The sequence below is a fragment of the Mustelus asterias genome, chromosome 21, assembly GCF_964213995.1.
Source record: "Mustelus asterias chromosome 21, sMusAst1.hap1.1, whole genome shotgun sequence".
Classification (NCBI taxonomy): Eukaryota; Metazoa; Chordata; class Chondrichthyes; order Carcharhiniformes; family Triakidae; genus Mustelus; species Mustelus asterias.
Genome location: NC_135821.1, coordinates 37,416,909 through 37,435,426, shown reverse-complemented (window position 1 = coordinate 37,435,426; position 18,518 = coordinate 37,416,909). Strand labels below are relative to the sequence as shown.

The following is an 18,518-nucleotide window of genomic DNA, read 5'->3' as shown; positions in this document are numbered from 1 at the left end:
AAATTAAGACAAGAAGCACCGCCCTAATTTAATACTCCGCTTTACAGCAGCTAATTTGCCCTTTTAAACAGAACAAGGCTAACTCTCTCTCCACGAAGCACATCATTTAACCTGCACAGAGGAAATCTAGGAAGGCAACGTGGTGCATGCAGCAAGATTAGATTACCAATACATTAAACAGTTTCTGAAGTTCCTACACATACAAATTGTGGTTGAGGCAGGATTGGACAAAGGAACGCATGAAAGTGGAAGATTAAAGAGTGAAACTTGGGGGATAAAACAATGCAAGAAAGAGCAAGACAGAGTGACCGAATAGGCAGTAGTGAAAGAGCTACAGATTTTGCAATTGTCCAACAGGTTTGAGGTGCTCACAACTGGTGTGGACGAAAGCGAGGTCTGAAAGATGGATGAATAGACTGGCCATGGTACCATGGTCCAGGAAACCATCCAAATGGAAGGAGCAAAGAGGAAGGTAGTGGGAGTAAGCACAGTATAGAGAGGGGATTGACACTGTTCTCCACATCAAAGAGCGAGAATCCAGATGGTTGTGTTGCTTAACCTGTGCCAGAGGTTGGGACATTTGATCAGGGCTGGAGAGTAACTTTCAGGGAAGAGGGAAGATCCAGTTGTCATGGTACATATCGGCAACAATGACAAAGACAGGGCAAGGAAAGAGGTTCTGCATAGTCAATATGAAGACTGAGGCACCAAAGTAAGAGGCTCTTTCCAAGGGCTGAAATGGTTGCTACGAGAGGACACAGGTTTAAGGTGCTGGGGGGTAGGTACAGAGGAGATGTCAGGGGTAAGTTTTTCACTCAGAGGGTGGTGGGTGAGTGGAATCGGCTGACGTCGGTGGTGGTGGAGGCAAACTCGTTGGGGTCTTTTAAGAGACTTCTGGATGAGTACATGGGATTTAATGGGATTGAGGGCTATAGATAGGCCTAGAGGTGGGGATGTGATCGGCGCAACTTGTGGGCCGAAGGGCCTGTTTGTGCTGTGGCTTTCTATGTTCTATGTACGGCACGGTAGCACAGTGGTTAGCACTGCTGCTTCACAGCTCCAGGGTCCCGGGTTCGATTCCCGGCTCGGGTCACTGTCTGTGTGGAGTTTGCACATTCTCCTCGTGTCTGCGTGGGTTTCCTCCGGGTGCTCCGGTTTCCTCCCACAGTCCAAAGATGTGCGGGTTAGGTTGATTGGCCAGGTTAAAAAAAATTGTCCCTTAGAGTCCTGGGATGCGTAGGTTAGAGGGATTAGTGGGTAAAATATGTGGGGGGAGGGCCTGGGTGGGATTGTGGTCGGTGCAGACTCGATGGGCCGAATGGCCTCCTTCTGCACTGTAGGGTTTCTATGTTTCTATGTAACCTCAAAGACAATAACCTCCGAATTATTACTTGAGCCACATGCAAATTGGCATAGGGCATATAAGATTAGATAGATGAATGCATGGCTCAAGGACTGGTGAGAGACAAGTGGGTACCAGTTCCAGGATCACTGGCATCAATACTGGGAAAAGGGGGGGCTGTACCATTGTGATGGTCTACATCTGAGCTTTGCTGGGATAAAGTGTTCTAGTGAGTGCAAATGGTGTGGACGAAAGCAAGGTCTGAAAGATGGATGAATAGACTGGCCATGGTACAGGAAACCATCCAAATGGAAGGAGCGAAGAGGAATGTAGTGGGAGTAAGCGCAGTATAGAGAGGGGGATTGACACTGTTCTCCACATCAAAGAGCGAGAATCCAGATGGCTGTGTTGCATAGGGAATTAGAGAGGGCTTCAAATTAAACGGGGGGGGGGGGTTGAGGGAACAATCTTGAGAAAATATAGCAACTCAAGCAATAGGTTCAAGGCAGGATGGCAGAATAGTAACATGGGAAATGAGGGTCATAGAAAAGCAGGAAAAGACAAACATAAAACTCAAGGATACACAAGGAGTCAAGACTATATGTTACAAAGATAACAAGACAAAACTTAAAGCTCTGAATATGACTGTGTGTAGCATCCATAACAAAGTACATTGAGTGTTCCTTCAAGTAAATAAACATGGTCTGATAGCCATTGTGGAGATATGGCTGCACAATGACAGGTATTGGGTCCTGAATGTTGAGGGTTATATGACTTTCAAGAACAGGAAGCTAGTTATAGATAGAGGGGTAGCACTGTTAATTAAGAATGACAGTTCAAGAGGTCAGGATGTAGAATCGGTTTCGGTGGAGATAAGGAACAGTTCGAGGAAGAAGTCATAAGGAGGAGTGGTCTACAGGCCCAATAATAATCACAATCAGGGCCAAATGTATAAAAATAAATATTGGACGCTAATGATAAAGATTTGGCAATAATCATGGGTGATTTTAATCTACATAAAAACTGGAAAAATTAGATTGGCAGTAATAGCCTGGATTAGGAGTTCATAGAATGGTTTTGAGATAATTTCTTAGAGCAGCACGTTCTGGAGCCAACCAGCGAGCAGGTCATATTAGACTTAGTATTGTGTAGTGTGACAGGATTAATTAATGACCTCAGGTTAAAAGTATCCCTCGATAACAGCGACCACAATATGATTGAATCTTACGTACAGTTTGAAAGCGAGAAGAGTGGGTGTAAGACCAGTATTTGAAAAATAAGGGCAACTACGTGGACATGAAAGCTGAGCCAGCTGAAGTGAACTGGAACATGAGGCTGAGGTTAGATCAATAAAGAAGCAGTGGTAGACTTTTAAGGGAATATTTCAGAATACTCAGAACTAAGTACATCCTACTATAAAGAAAAGATTCTAAGGGGCGAGATTAAATTAAGGAAATAATCAAACTTAACGAAAAAGCATACAACCATACAAAGATGAGTTGCCTGTCAGATGGTTGGTCAGAATGTAAAGAATAGCAGAGAATGACTAAAAGGTTAATCAGGAGAAGAAACTAGCTAGGAATGTAAAAATTGAGTTTAAAAGGGTAAAGAGTAAAGTGAGTGTTGGTCCTCTAGAGAGTGACTATGGAGAGTTAATGTAACAAATATTTTGCTTCCGTCTTCGCTATAGAGGATACAAAAAATATTCCAGTAATAGCTGTAAATCAGGAAGTGGAAGGTGGAGAGGAACTTGGTGACATTACAATCACTTGGAAAGTGGGATACTGAGCAAACTGATGGAGCTGCGGGCCAACAAGTCTCCGGGTCCTGATGGACTTTATCTTAAAAGTCTAACAAGAGGTGGTAATGAGGTAGCGGATAGTGTGTTAATTTTCCAAAATTTGCTAGATTCTGGAAAGGTTCTAGCAGACTGGAAAGTAGCAAATTTAACCCCTCTACTCCAGAAGGGCGGCAGGAAACAGTAGGCTAGTTAGTTCAAGGGGTTGTTGCTAGAATCATCATTGGAGGTTACAGCTGGTCACTTAGAAAAACTCAAAGTAATCAGGAAGAGTTAGCATTGCTTTGAGAAAAGGAAATAATGTTTAACGAATTTATTGGAGTTCTTTGATGGAGTACGCACTGTGGATAGAGGGGGGGCCTGTAGAGTGGAACATTATAAAGCAGTAGTTCTACTTATCCAATACTGTATCTTCCATGTTTCCACTCCTGAGTACAGACAGTCCTGGACTTTGACATCCGAGTTACAACAAACAGCACTTACATTTATAAACTGATGCCATTTCGACTTTACAACACCGGTTTCAACTTTACAACACCATGCCAGCAAACTGTTGGTCTTTACCAAATGTTCCCATATGTCCCACCTTTCACAACTTCAGGAAGGGCAAATTACCTCTCGCAAGTGCTTTTGAAAGTGTTGGTACTATTATATCATTGGAAATACACTACTGTCAAGCAATTATACTGAAGCGGGGTCTCAAAAGCTTTTCACTGTTGAGTGAAAATAGAGCGATGTGCCTTGGTTCAGAAACCAATCCCCCGTTTAGAACATTGCTGCTATGGGAAAACCAGTTCCAATCTATTACAGCTCAGCTTACAATGTGGTTTTTGGGAATCACCTGTGTTGCAAGTCCGAGGACTGCCTACACTGTACAAAAACAATGCCATGGGTTACTTGAGTCTACGCAAAAGAATTCGGGACAATTGGTGTTTCTGAACAATAGATTTCCGGATTGATTGGAATCGGAATCACGCAGGAGATCCTGGGAAAGTCACAACACATTGAGAAATTTGAGAAATCCCACAGGCCAATTTAGGGAAAATTCCCCGTGTCTTCCAAACGCAAGCGAATGAGCTTAATCCTGAGCATCTGGAATAGACTTTCTTCTCCCCAACCCCACACAAGGAGCAAGGAATTATTACATTAAAATTATCAGAATCCTTGGGAGTTTCCATTTCATTCCATTTGGCTCCAACAAACCTGCAGCCAAATAAAATAAAAACAAAAAACTGGGTAAACTCAGCAGGTCTGGCAGCATCTGTGGAGAGAAACAGAGTTAATGTTTCAAGTCCATATGACCCTCCTGCAGAATTGAAAGAATAGGAAATCCTGTAGCCAGGTCTCCCTTACAGCTACTCAGGTGGGGAAGGGATGGTGCAGGAAAGAGCACAGAGAAAAATATATGAACGGACATCACGTATTTCGGAAAGCTATGACTTGTCATTCCACAGGCAAGCCTTTGATTTGTTCTTTGCTTAATGAGAAAATACATTTAACACATTGCCAGTATCACTGTCAACAGACAGCTCTTGTTTTACAACCAACTTCAACAAAATTCTTGAGAGTCTGGCAATGTTGACCGACATTCCCAATAGTTTTAACATGGACAGATTTAACTCAGCAACACAAGGGCCCAGCTGGCAAGATTCCCTGTTCGGGGACTGGTCAGTGCACTGTTCAAACATGGGGCTGGGTCACACCAACCAGAAGATCCTGACTTCAAGTTCAAGCCTGCAATTCATTGATTGCTCTATTCTGCTAGCATTCTACGAATGGCCCCAGTTCCGGGACTGTTCCTGAGAACAGGAAATGGCACTGGCTATGCTGTTGTTGATAATTAAGATAGCCCTGTCATTTCTCACTCACTGGGTGAAGTGTATTTGCTGCCAGTGTAATTATATTCCAGCAAGAATCCCTCTCCTGAGAGTAATTATACTCCAGCAAGAATCCCTCTCCTGAGAGAGGGGGCAGAGAAAGAGGAAGAAAATAGCAGACTCTTTGGCAGGTTACCTGCTTGAAGTTTGAACTGACAATTTGAAGGATTTGGCTTGATTCAGACCAAGATTGGACCATTGAGTGCATTGCAGGAAATGTTTCCTCTAAATTGCCCCTTCAAGTCATCATGTGTACAGCCTCAAAAATAATTTAAGGGAGCATTCACTTAGACCGTCCATTTGGTCCAAAAAAGTTAGAGGCTATGTTGATTGCAAGTGCAATAGCCCTTGACGCGAATACGCTTTGTTCAAGATATTTTTACATTTATTAGAAAAGCGCTTCTCAGAATCCTTAGGAGTTTCCATTTCATTTTGCCACAACAACATGCAACCGCACTCTGGTCCTCTACTGTGAAAAGGTCACACAGGACACCAGTCCCTAGTTCCTCATGATATCTTCACCACAAACCGAACGAATAATCTGTCTTTAATTGATCATCACTAAATAAGATATACTAGAAATGTGCAGTTTGCAGACTACTTGACAATCTTTCGCTGTGTTCATTCAGAAACCAAGCAAAGTAAATAACACCTCAACAACTTTCCCACCAAACAGAACGGCCAGGAAATGATGTCTTGTTCAGAGGAAGCTGTAGAAGCTGAACTAATCCCAGACTAACACCATCCTGGCAACAACCCTGGTTCCAGGGTGATTGCTTGGGGAGAAAGAAAATTTTTATTTTTCCTACCAAAGTGGATAACTTCACCTCATTGCATTCCATCGACCACTTATCCAGCCTGCCTCTAGCCCTCAGAGTCTTCCTCGCTACTTATTTTCCCACCTTTGTACCATCAGCAAACTTGGATACATTAATGGCAGATGAGGGGACCGAGTAACGTAGATTTGTAAGAGAAAATGCCCACGTACTGTTCATTGTGATACCCCATTGGGTACAATCTGTTCACATGGAAACGTCCCATTTACTCAGCTTTGACAAAGGGTCATTCAGGCTCGAAACGTTGGCTCTACTCTCTCCCCACAGATGCTGTCAGACCTGAGATTTTCCAGCATTTTCTGTTTTTGTTTCAGATTCCAGCATCCATAATATTTTGCTTCTATCCCATTTACTCTTACTCTGCTGCTGTTACATCCGATAACAGAGGAGATTCTAAGGCAATGTAAAATCACCATGATGGCAAGAACCAGCTGTCGCAGTTCCAATCTGTACTCTCCCTGCTCTGGGAGAGTTTGTTGGGATAGTGTATACAGTGTTTTACATGTTGTACCTGCATTTGGGTTGTTTTATACTGATAGTTGGATGGAGAAGTGGAAGTCATCCCATTTTAAAGCTAATAGTATGTCATTGCAATGAGACAGGATGAACAAGAGCTGTTTCAAACTCTAGGAAATGACACTACAGACTTTGCAAAGCATATTCCTAGCTTGGCCTTCCATTCCCCACCTCAAAGTGAATAACAGATCCTAAAACTACTGCAATTAAATCACCCAATCAAAAATGAAATTTCATCATGTGCAAATTAGCAGAATATCACAAGTAACTCTTATGTCTTTTATAAACAGCAACACTGGAAGGATTCAGAACGGATTATCAGAATATTTCAAAGAGTACAGACAGAGAGGGGGAAATAGGGCTGGAGAGTGCCAGCTGGAGCTCCCTGAACCCCAACATACTACTGAGTTTACATTACCAACAGGATCCTTTTACACACATAATCCAGACAAACAGCTGGTGACAATCTGCAGACAGCATTCCTTGTGGAAACCAGAGTTTCTGAATGGTAGAAGTCTCCAGCATTCCGATATGAATTCCTCCCCCTAATCCCTGCAGGCAATCACCAACACTAATATTAATGATTGACTACTGCTTACCTGCCAGCAAGTAGTTACCACGTAACAGGGCTCAATCTCAGTATGTCACAGCAACCTGCAAAAGAACAAACTCTCAATTAGTGTGATGGGGTAACAGCAGCACACAGCAAACAGCTGCTTAGTTATTACTCTTTGTCTGTAGCCCAACTCCAGCACATTGTGCGCCTGACACTACAGCATAGCACTGAGGAAGTGCTAGACTGCTGAAAGTGTCATTGGCATGGAATGTAAAACCAAGCCTCCAATTCTGCACATCCAAAGTACTGTTCCGGGGATCAGGGGAGTTCTCCTACGGTCCTAGGCAATATCTATCATTGGGCCAACAGATTATCTGACCATTATGCAATAGCCCCTACTGTTTGCTGATTTGCTCACTACATTATAACACTTCAGCCACTGGCAGTAAAGCACTTTGGGACGTGCCAAAGTCATGAAAAGTCTTTTCAAATACAAGTTTGTTCTTCTTTCTTGAATGCTTGTGCTACGACAGGCAAATATAGAACCTGGAGGGTAGTACCTGAGGCAGGCTGCAGAGGGGTTGGATGAGGAGACAGGACTGAGGACAGCAGAGAAATGGAAGTGAAGGACAACTTACAGATTACTCAATCAATTAGCTGACTGCCATTTGAGAGACTTTGTTGTGCGCAAGGCTGGCTACAACTGTACAGGAACAATAACTGCTTCAGAAAGTAAAGCTTTGTCTCCAATTTACTTTGGAACTCGGGTATGAAAGGAGCTACATAATGCAAATACTTTCTTATTCAGGTGGCCCAACCACTTAGAAATTGTAAATATTTCAGGTGGTTTTAGGAGAGCCAGAATGGATCCATACCTTACCCAGGGCAGGTGCTATCTGTGGACTAGTATCTCACATTGATACCAAAATACATTCAAATAATATCACAAACACATTATGCATCGTGCACAATACTCAACTCATTAATCACTTCAGCTTGCTGTCAGCACTCAGTGATGGACCAACTCCACCAGGACTTAAGCATGTAACAGAACTCATAAAAGCTCCCTCCAGACATATACTATGTTTAGAATTATGTTGTAGAGCTGGGTGTTTCACATTTCAAATAAAGATACTGCAATCTCTCAGCTTATTCTATTTCACTGAGATCACAGAGACAGTAGAATAGGGCTGAGAGATGTTCAGACACTGGTAAGAAACTGTTCACTTCCCCTCCCCTTTCACCCCCAACGAAAGGTTATCTCACTACCTAAAAGGAGTGATTATAACCAACCCAAATTTGCAACGTAGATTTCATTCAAACTTTACTGATCATACAGCACAGGTTCTGGGAACCTTAAGAGATCTGATATTTCTATTCAACCTCCAGATAAAACTCTTCACGCTATTGAAGATGCCGATTCATGGTGGGTGCCATTTCACCAACACCTCTCCAGTACATCACCCAATTGGCTATTCACCATAAGCAAGCAGAAGGCTTGAGCCCCCAGGTATAAGTACAGGAAACAGGTGTAGTCTTTTCGTGTGGTCTCCTGATCCATACTATGCAGTAAAGACATGCAGGAATTATTGAAAAAGCACATTACTACAGACTGTTGAAAATACAAAATTAAAAGACTGCTAGAAAACACTCAGCAAGTCAGACAGCAGCTATGGAAACACAAACATTAAAATATCAACCTAATACATTACCTCTGCCTCTCCACAGATGTGGCCTGATCTGAGGGGGGTTTGGCAACATGTCTGCTTTTAGTGCAGTAAAAAGTGCCTTTGTTTTGTTGTATTGTTTCTGCTTTGGTCTGAAGCCAGACGATAAGCAAATCACAGATCAAGTCTAACCTGTTAAGCATAAAAGAGCTGAGTTCCCATCGGAAATATCAACAAAAATGACCTGAGGAAGAGCGCGGAAGGCAAATTAAACATGCAAAAAGCTTCCCTGCAAACTCAACTTCCTCCGTTTCACTCTCTCAATCTCTAGAATTTTCTTCCCTGCTTTCCGACACTTCCCGCTGCCTCGGAAAAGCAGCCAGCATAATCATGGACCTCATGCACCCAGGACATACTCTCTTCCACCTTCTTCCCTCGGGAAAAAGATACTAAAGTCTGAAATCACATACCAAACACGTAGAACAGCTTCTACCCTGCTGCCATCAGACTTTTGAATGGACCTACCACATATTAAGCTATTCTTTTTCTGCACCCTCGCTACGATTGTAACACGATATTCTGCATCCTCTCCTTTTCCCCTATGTACTCTATGAACATTTTATCTGTATAACACAAGAAACAATACTTTTCATTGTATCCCAATACATTTGAAAGTAATAAATCAAATCAAAGAACTCTTCTGCACTGGATATTGAAGAATGGCAAGCAACAATTTAAATAAAATTTGGGCAGATTTTCCTCATGGCTGCTGGACTGTTGCAAAGGGCCACCTTATGTAGTTGCCCCGAAGTCCCATCTGCTGATTGTTAAAGCTATGAAGCTCCAATATTTGGCATGTAAATGGAGGTAATAACATCAGCTGCACCTACGCATCCATCAGCATTAGAAGAATAAGGCCATCCCTTGGCTATTAGCTTGATCTGTACATTTGTCAGTATTGGAGGGACAAGGTCAGTGTGCAGCTATAATCAGCTTCTAGGCACTATCAGAAACAGGTCATACTTAGCTAATGCCAGGCTCTACACCCATGTCTTGTTCCAATTTACAGAAATCCTGTTAACTTATTCACTGTCTGTGACGGGAGTTTAGGATGTTTTAGTTAGCAGAGTTCTCTCAACACTTAGCCTGAAATCACTGCAATGAAAGGCTGGAGCACTTTGGCTTTAGTTCACAATGCTGCACACAATAAAATGCTGCGGCTGCCCGACAGTATTATTGTAAACACGAAGGAACTGTCGGAATAAAAATAAGTCAGTGAAGACTAGGTACATATTCAGTGATCTTCAGTTTAGCTGGGATTCTTCTCCTGGCTTCCCTGCAGCAGTAGTGATTCATATGATGAGGAAGGTGGGAGAGGGCTAGGAGTGAAGCACATCGGATACAGTTACAATACGGCAACAGCAGTCAGAACATCTATACCATAAACAGGCAATATCACAAGATAACAGGGACCATGGTTAACAGATACTCTATATACTATTGGATGATTGATGTATCAGGGAACACAACAACATCTTTCTTTCAAAAATAAATTTGCCACAGACTCAACTAATTAACACATACATGAGGCAGCTGGGAACGAAGAGATCTGCTGGACAGTGTATAGAGACTCCGGAGGAGTCTAAACACGGCAAAGACCAGATGGGCTGAATGTCCTGCTTCTGTGACGCAGAAAATAGTTTTCTTGACTGAGCTGGGCTGTGCGCGCGGTTGGTGCGAGACACAAGGTTTCAAGAAGAGTGTCAAAATAACCAACACAAACTAGTTTCAAACCACAACCGTCTGATATTATTAATATGTTAAACTTGCATGGCAAATCTGGTTGTTCAGTTTATTTGGCACGTTAGACAAGCACAGCATTCAGAGATAGGGTGGGGTCAGGTTGGGAAATGTGAATGTGTTTCAGACATGGTGAGGCAGGGAGGCTGGCTGCAGAGCAAGATACACTACAACAGGTATTAAAGCGACGTTATCACCTGCATCAAAAAGACGATGAATGTCCTCAACTCATTCACTGAGTAGCAGCAGCCAGTGAAAAGTAAATAACTACCTGTAATAATAGTCACCAAACAACATGCTTTACAAAACTATGCACTCCACTGGATGCCAATAAAGCTGGGGTTCAGGACCTGGTTCGGATTAGTTTATCTCAAACTTGATGGCAGTGGAAAAAATAAAATTGCACCTAGTTTCCATTATTAATCACAGGAGGTGGAGCTTATATTTTATTCTTCCCATAATACAGCTAAGGATAGACAGAAGAATGATGACACACATGCCTTTCCATATCTCTGAGACAATCGCTCCATGGAAAGTAAGTTATTTTGAAATGTGGTTAAAAAGCAGCAGCTTTCTTATACACACCAAGATCTCAAAAATGGCAAGATCAAATGACCAGTTCATTTTTCAGTGAGGCGGATAGAGGGTGGAGAGTGGGCAAATTGGGGAACATATGTCCTTCTTATTCAATACAAAAACTCCCTTGTCTGCTTTAAATAATCCTTTAATATCCATCTATGACAGGTGAATAACCAGTGATCTCCATTATTCAGCTCCGCAATCAGCAGTGATTATTTAAAAGAATGTGGAGCTCCCCACACCCCAAAGAAATATCAGCTGAGTTCCACCTGACCAAGATCAAAAGTTGACTTTGCACCATAATTCTGAAAAGCAAACTAAAAAGCCAGAAAACAGTCCAATATCAAAAATCCCAAGCTGCAAACCTACCAAAAAGAAGCACTGCTGTCAATACTTCAAAAGCAAATTATAATATTTCTGACCCACCAAACCTGCGACAAATGGCATTTCCAGGAATATTCAAGATCAGGCTTGTTCTGGCTGAGGAGCTGAATAAATTCCACAGCCTCCCCCAGACCCACTCAGATACAGATCTGGATTGCAGCCATTATAATGTTTGGTGTGACAGACAGATGGAAAAAAAATCCCTCATCATTATTTTGAAGAACGGGGCAGTTTTCACTAGTGTGCAAGCCAATATTTATGTCTCGGCCAACAACACCAAAGCAGATTATCTGGTCATTCTCTCACTGCTGTGAGAGAGAGCTTACTTTGCACAAATTGCTTTAAGATAATTGATCAGAAATGTACATAATTGATTATAAAGCACTTTGGGATGCCTAACAGTCTGGAAGGCACGTTTTAAGTGTCCAATCTTTCTTTACATACTCCACCAACAGAATTATGAGACAAAGTGCAGTGGAGCTAAAGACTTTACAAGGCTACTGATGAATTTGCAAAATCTTGCGCCCTATTGCTATGCCACTCATGGTCTCTGGCACCTGATCAACAGCCTTCACCAAATGGGCTAAGTAGGCCTGTGCTTCAAAGAAGAAAATAACAAATATAAAACTATTGATTCCAACTGGTATAAGTTCATCCTGCTCAATGTCACCAAATCCAGACTCCTTGGCTCCTGTCTGGGCTACATCAAGCTCCCCAGTTTGCCTTCACAAGCTGACTGCATAGGTACGAAACCTCAGCATCAGCTCCATTCTGAGCGCAGCTCACCTTTCACTGTCAGCACTTGCTTTCACCTCAGGAATATCACTAACCTCTGCCCACTGAATCTAAGCTCTCATCCATTTCCAGCCCACCAAATACCTGTGCAGAACTCAGCTGCCTGTGTCCTCTCACACCTTGGGCTTCCTGTGCCCCAGAGAATGATTATAAAATCCTTGCTACCATTTTTAAGTACCTCAAAGGTCGCAACTATTTCTACCATCACACCCTGGGGAGGCTGTACCCTACTCCACCAATGGAAGCTGTCTCTTCAATCCTTTAAGGATCAAATTATATGGGCAGACTGCATTGTCTTGAAATCCCGTGCATATAGAGGGCTGAAGGATAATCTGATCTAATTGTTTAAAATGATAAAAGGAATCATACATGACAGACACAATGAAACTATTTGCTCTGAGAATAGAATCCAAATCAATGGAACGCAGCAAATAGATTTGATGGAACTGGGTCAAGGAGCTAACTGCCCTTCTCCTGTTGCTAAGTTTCCATTCATCCTCCTCCTGCCTCACATTGCCAGAAAATACCTGGCCTTGAAATGCACCAGGTGATGAGGAACCAGGTTCGTGTTCCACATTTCATGTTCAAACCATTGCTATAGTCAGTTTACTCTCACATGAATGCGGTCTTTTCCAGAAGGTCACTGACACAATGACACACAGTGTAATTCACATTCGCCTGGACAGCATGGCGGTAGGAACAGGTTATGCCAACATTGGACAGGAACACAACCTCAACCTGCAACAGTGTTAAAGCAACAACTTGCACCTCAGCTCTCACACCCTTCCCCCCCTCCTCCTCCCTCCCCCCCCCCCCTCCTCTTCTGAAACAGCTGCCCATGGTTAGCTGTGTAACTTCCTATCCTGTCATTTTACATATTTCATCAAACTTGAACTGTAACCTTTAGTTTGCCAACATTGCCATTCAACCATAGGGGAAATTGGCCAAACCAAATCATCACCTTGCCCAATATCCATGCTGAATCATATTCTGATATCCCTGAGGATCCCCTTCTAGTCTCACAACATATATTGCTGGTCCTGTCACTGTGTAAAAATCCGGGAACTCTACCTACCAGCATTATGGGTATACCTACACCACACAGATACATCGGTTCAAGAAGATGGTCACCACAAATATCTCAAGATACCTATCCATTGGTAACTAATGCCAGTCTTTCCAGCAATGCTTACATCCCAAAAAAAAATTAAAATGATCAGGGATGTGAACTTGGGCTAAATATTCCCTCTCTAACCCAGCATCATTCAAGCATGCAGCACCCAACAAGGAAAAGAGCATTTTGATGATGTGTTTATACAAAAATGTTATGAACAAAAGCTGCTGTGTAAGTAATTTGGATTCCTGGGTAACATGGTGTTCTCAACAAGCCAAGAGCAACAGTCACAGCATTGGCAATCAGAACTGGCATTCACTCCATTAGTTACAGTGATTATCTGCAGCAAATGAGAGTAGCCTTTCACCACATTTACCTAATTGGGTATTACAATGCCTACCTCTGCAATTGATTTGATAAAGGCAGCACATAACTCACCAATATATGGGATCACCCTGCTGCACTTTCACTGCCCCAGGAACAGAGAGGTGATTAAAGCAGATCTTCCAGCAGTGGCAGTGTAGAAAACAACCCCATGAGTGAGCATCTGGGGGTGGGCAAGCTGTACTCTTATAGCTCACTGGTGCTGGGCAAGATCCATTGCCAGAGACCAAGCGGTTGAACAACTGCAAGATGCTGGATTGTCAGGGCCCTGGAACCCGCAGTGCAAGAGGAGCAGTCTAATTGGGATGTAAAGGCTATGTGGAATAAACAAGAGCACAGGAAAGGAGCACATTACACAGTAATATCACAGTAGAAAAGTAACAGATAACTCTTTTCTGTTGCACAATTTCTATCTCTGACCCTGCATTCCTGAGAAGCGAATAAACAGCAAAGGAGTTGCTGTTTGGTCAGGAAATAGATGTTGTTTAATTTGACCCCAGATAATAGGTTTAAGGAAGGGAAATGCAGTAATAACTTCAGCTGTTACTGTTTTGCTTTCCTTTTATACTTTGTAATCCATTTGAAACTGTGTACGCAGCCACACCCAGCACCCTGTTATTTCAGACTTGGTCACGCATTCTGACAAATGCTGAAATTCCCTTCAGCCCCAACAGAAAAACCAGAGACAAACGTCACATATGACAGAAATGTCACGTGTCAGTCACAGCCCCGGCAAGGTCTAGTCTTTCATTACTTCTCTCACCTCTCCAAGGGACTAACCTTTCATGCCTTATGCAAATTGCCTTCACTCACATCACTGTTTGAATGTTGGCAAGACATATGATTGATGGGGCAGCATCACTACAATGCTCCATTCTGTCCTCAACTGATGCCCCCTCAAACTTACAACAGGCATCACTTCAAAACCAGTAGAAGCAGAAACTGTGGCTCATTCTCTCCTTCCCAGCGTGCTGAGCAGAACATCAACTGAGATCAGCAAAGGGAATTGAACAATGATGCATTTTAATGAGAAGAGGCACTTTAAACAAAATGCTAAATTTAAAAAGTGGTGCAAGAACAGACAGACCCAGGATTCACACACACACATCTTCCGACAGTGGCAAGACAAGTCAACAGACAATTCCTGGCTTCGTACAACCTTCCAAGGCCTGTGTTCCACCAATTCTGGCATCAGGAATAGCCCCATGTCCTTTGCCTCCCTGTCGGCAGGGGTGCCTTCAACTATCTAAGCCCCAAGTTCTGGAATTCCTTCTCTTAACCTTGCCTCTCTTTAAAATCCACTTCTTTGACCAAGCTTTCGGCCACGTATCCGAAAGTCATCATCTTTAGTCGTGTCAATTTTTGCCCGATTACACTTCTGTGATGTTTTGCTACTTCAAAGGTGCTTTGTAAAAACAAATTGCAGAAGAAGAGAATACAAAAGCAAGAAAGTTATTGTAAATCTCAGCTGGAGCACTGTGTCCTATTCCAAACGTCACACTTTAGGAATCAGGCCAAGTTCCTAAATCAACAAGAGAACAAGGGTCAGGTGGGGCAAAGGTACAGAACACCGAAGTCAGGTATTGATTTGGCCGAGAAAGGTTTCAGGAACAGCAACAGTTCACAAAGCCATCTAAACTTATACCACTATAAACCTGGCCATAACTCCCAGCTTTCAGACCCTCAGATACTAAAGAGAAAAGATAAAACTGTGAAACAAAATGACGCAGCCAAACATCCGGCACCCTAGTTAATAATTAAAACCAAACAGCCTCCACCTGCAGTCCAGGAAGACGACTTCTCAGGCAGGGAAAGGAGCAGGATGAAGCCGTCAAACAGGTGCACAAATAATGGGGTCCCCCAAGCCGACACTATTGTTAAGAAAGCCCACCAATGCCTCTACTTTCTCAGAAGACGAAGGAAATTTGGCATGTCAGCTACGACTCTCACCAACTTTTACAGATGCACCATTGAAAGCATGCTTTCTGGTTGCATCACAGCTTGCATCAGAGCTCCTGTTCTGCCCAAGACCGCAAGGAATTACAAAAGGTTGTGAATGTAGCCCAATCCATCACGCAACCAGCCTCCCATCCACTGACTGTCTACACTTCCCGCTGCCTCGGCAAAGCAGCCAGCATAATTAAGGACCCCATGCACCCGACATGCTCTGTTCCACCTTCTTCCATCGGGGAAAAGGTACAAAAGTCTGAGGTCACGCACCAACCGACTCAAGAACAGCTTCTTCCCTGCTGTTGGCAGACTTTTGAATGAACCTAACTTGCATTAAGTTGATCTTTCTCTACACCCTAGCTACGACTGTAACACTACATTCTGCACTCTCTTGTTTCCTTCTCTATGAACGGTATGTTTTGTCTGTATAGCGGGCAAGAAACAATACTTTTCACTGTATGTTAATACATGTGACAATAATAAATCAAATCAGTTAGTCAACAAAGTTGCAACTTGATTTGCAGAACCGCAGGAACTCCAAGAGGAAACCCTAGTGCAAATACAGTCACATGAGTGCACTGTGATGCACACTGCTTCACAGGGAGGTGGAAAAGACTTCAATCCTGAATCTCGCACATCCCGATCCCATCTCAGTCTGTCACAAACCACAGCAGCAAAATCCCAGTTTGCAGTTGCTAAAACCATTGCCGACCTCCAAAGCAAGTCATCATTTATTATGTGTCAACAGGAGACCCAGGTGGATAATCGCACCTCCAAAACTCAAACCCACTTTTGTTCCATCCCGTCTCTCCAGATTCACCCTAGCATATATCTGTTGATCAGATATATGTGTTGATCAGATATATCTGTTGATCAGATATATCTGATATGGTGCTGAGAATTTCAACTGAATCCTGAACAAATTTCAGTTGAACCGCCTCCTCATAGTTCAAGTGTCAACACTGCTGAGTATTTTACCAGCAGGTTACACAGAGTGTTGGGTTTCGTTGCTGATCACAGGAGGAGCACAGAGACCAGAGTTGGAATAAATAGCACTACAAAGATCTGAAGGTGCAAGCGGAGGGATCGAACTCTAAACACCAGCAGCCAGAATGGGTCTCGGGGTGTAAGGAAGAAATTTAGCATTGTCCAGGAGGCCCTGGATGACAGGTTCAGAGCCAATCTACACCCACTGTCCCTGTCTCCACCCGCCCCTTACCCAGTCTTCCTCACTCTCACTCCTCCCCCAGTCACTTGCTCACCCTCTTCCCCATCTCCAGTCACCCCTCCAAATCTCAATCCTTAAGTCTCCCCCTCCCCTTCACCCCTCCCTCAGGTTCCCCCCCACCATTCCCAGGTCCCTGTATTTCCACACCCCCCCCTATTCTCAGGTCCTTGTAACATCTCCCCACCCCTGACCCCTTATCCCTCTCCCCCTTCTCCGGGTCCCCTTATCCCCCTCCCCCTTCTCCCTCTCTCACCCCGGGACCCCTTGTCCCCATCCGCAGCACCCCTTATCCCTACCTCTTTCTTCAGTACTCCATATCTCTCCCCCACCCCCCTCTCCCCGGCACCCCTGATCCCTCTCTCTCCCCCCAACCCCCCCCCCCCCCCGGTCCATGTATCCATGAGAACTCCCACTTACCTGACGAAGGGGCAGGGCTCCAAAAGCAAGTGGCTTTTGCTACCAAATAAACCATGTTGGACTTTAACCTGAGACTTCTTATGGTGTCCCTCCCCACTTATCTACCCTGAGACCCCTTTTCTTCCCTCCCTGCCTTGGGGCCCCTTTCCTACCCTCCCCCTCCCACCCCGGGACCCCTTTCCTACCTTTCCCCCTCCCACCCCGGGGCCCCTTTCCTACCCTCCCCCGCCCCCATCCCGAGACACCTTTTCTTCACCCCACCCCAGGACCCCTTTTCTTACCACCACCCCCCCAGACCCCTTTTCCTACCACCCCCGCCCCCCCAGACCCCTTTTCTTACCCTCCCCCCTTCCCCTACAGAACACCTTATCCCTCCTGCTGCCCCGGAACCCCGTATCCATCCCCCCTTCCTCGAGTCCCCTTAACCCTCTCCCCCCTCTAATTCCTCATGTCCCCGGCACTCTCCCCCCCCCCGGCCCCCCCCCCGGCCCCCCCCCCCGGCCCCCCCCCGGCCCCCCCCCCCCCCCCCCCCCCCCTAAATCCCTAACAATCACCGTTCTCCCTGACTGGCCTCAATCGCTACTCCCCCTCCCCGCTCATAGAGCCGCCTCCGCCCCGGGCCCTGCTCACTGCGGCCGGCCTTTGTGCGGATTTATCTGGGCTCCCGAGTGCAGGAGCCGCGTCAGGGCGGCGAGTGAGGCCTGGGCCCGGGGAGGGAGCCTCGGCCACGCACTCTCCCCTCACTCGGAGCTGCAGGGCCCGATGGGCGCCTCATCATTTAAAAAAAACTCCCGCCCGGTTTAGTTACCCATCCTCCGCCTCGCGGGCTAACCGCCGCCCGGACCCCGCACCTACCGTCCGCCGACTGCCCGGCCGCTCCGCGTGTCCGCCTCACTCCAACTCCCCGGCCGCGAGTCAGCCACTGCTACCGCCCACTGCGCCTGCGCTCAGCCGGCCACCTCCACTCACTGCGCCTGCGCCCAACCGGCCACCACCGCTCACTGCACCTTGCCCTGCGCCGAACTAGCGCTGCCACCTACCGCGCCTGCGCGGCCGCGGCGCCCGTCGGGAAATGGAGTTCCTTTTCCCCATCGCCGCCCGCGCCAACACTACAACTCCCAGAGTTCCCGAGTCTCCCGTTGATGGGGATGGGCAGTGAGCAATGAAATGATGGCTTTTGTACCCAATTCCTGGGTAGCTCATAAAGAGCAGTGCTTCCAACACCAGCCCCATGAAGCATACCATTGTATCTGCAGTCTGAAAATCCCCTATATA

General features: G+C 44.9%; 1 protein-coding gene across 17 annotated transcripts in view; it reads right to left on the bottom strand.

Annotated features, from left to right (window-relative positions):
* LOC144509222 (thyroid hormone receptor-associated protein 3-like) overlaps positions 1-18,232 on the bottom strand; it is a 114,774-nt gene extending 96,542 nt beyond the window's left edge. For 12 of the 17 annotated variants that reach the window (XM_078237738.1, XM_078237747.1, XM_078237743.1 and 9 more), the window contains exons 1-2: positions 18,099-18,232; positions 6,969-7,023 (exon numbers count right to left, since the gene is read on the bottom strand). The gene's annotated coding sequence lies outside the window, so the exon portion shown is untranslated. Of the gene's footprint in view, positions 1-6,968; positions 7,024-13,702; positions 13,963-18,098 lie in introns of all 17 variants that reach the window. The other 5 variants (XM_078237742.1, XM_078237751.1, XM_078237746.1 and 2 more) reach the window with 3 other exon arrangements.
* Between the last annotated feature and the right edge of the window lie 286 nt (positions 18,233-18,518).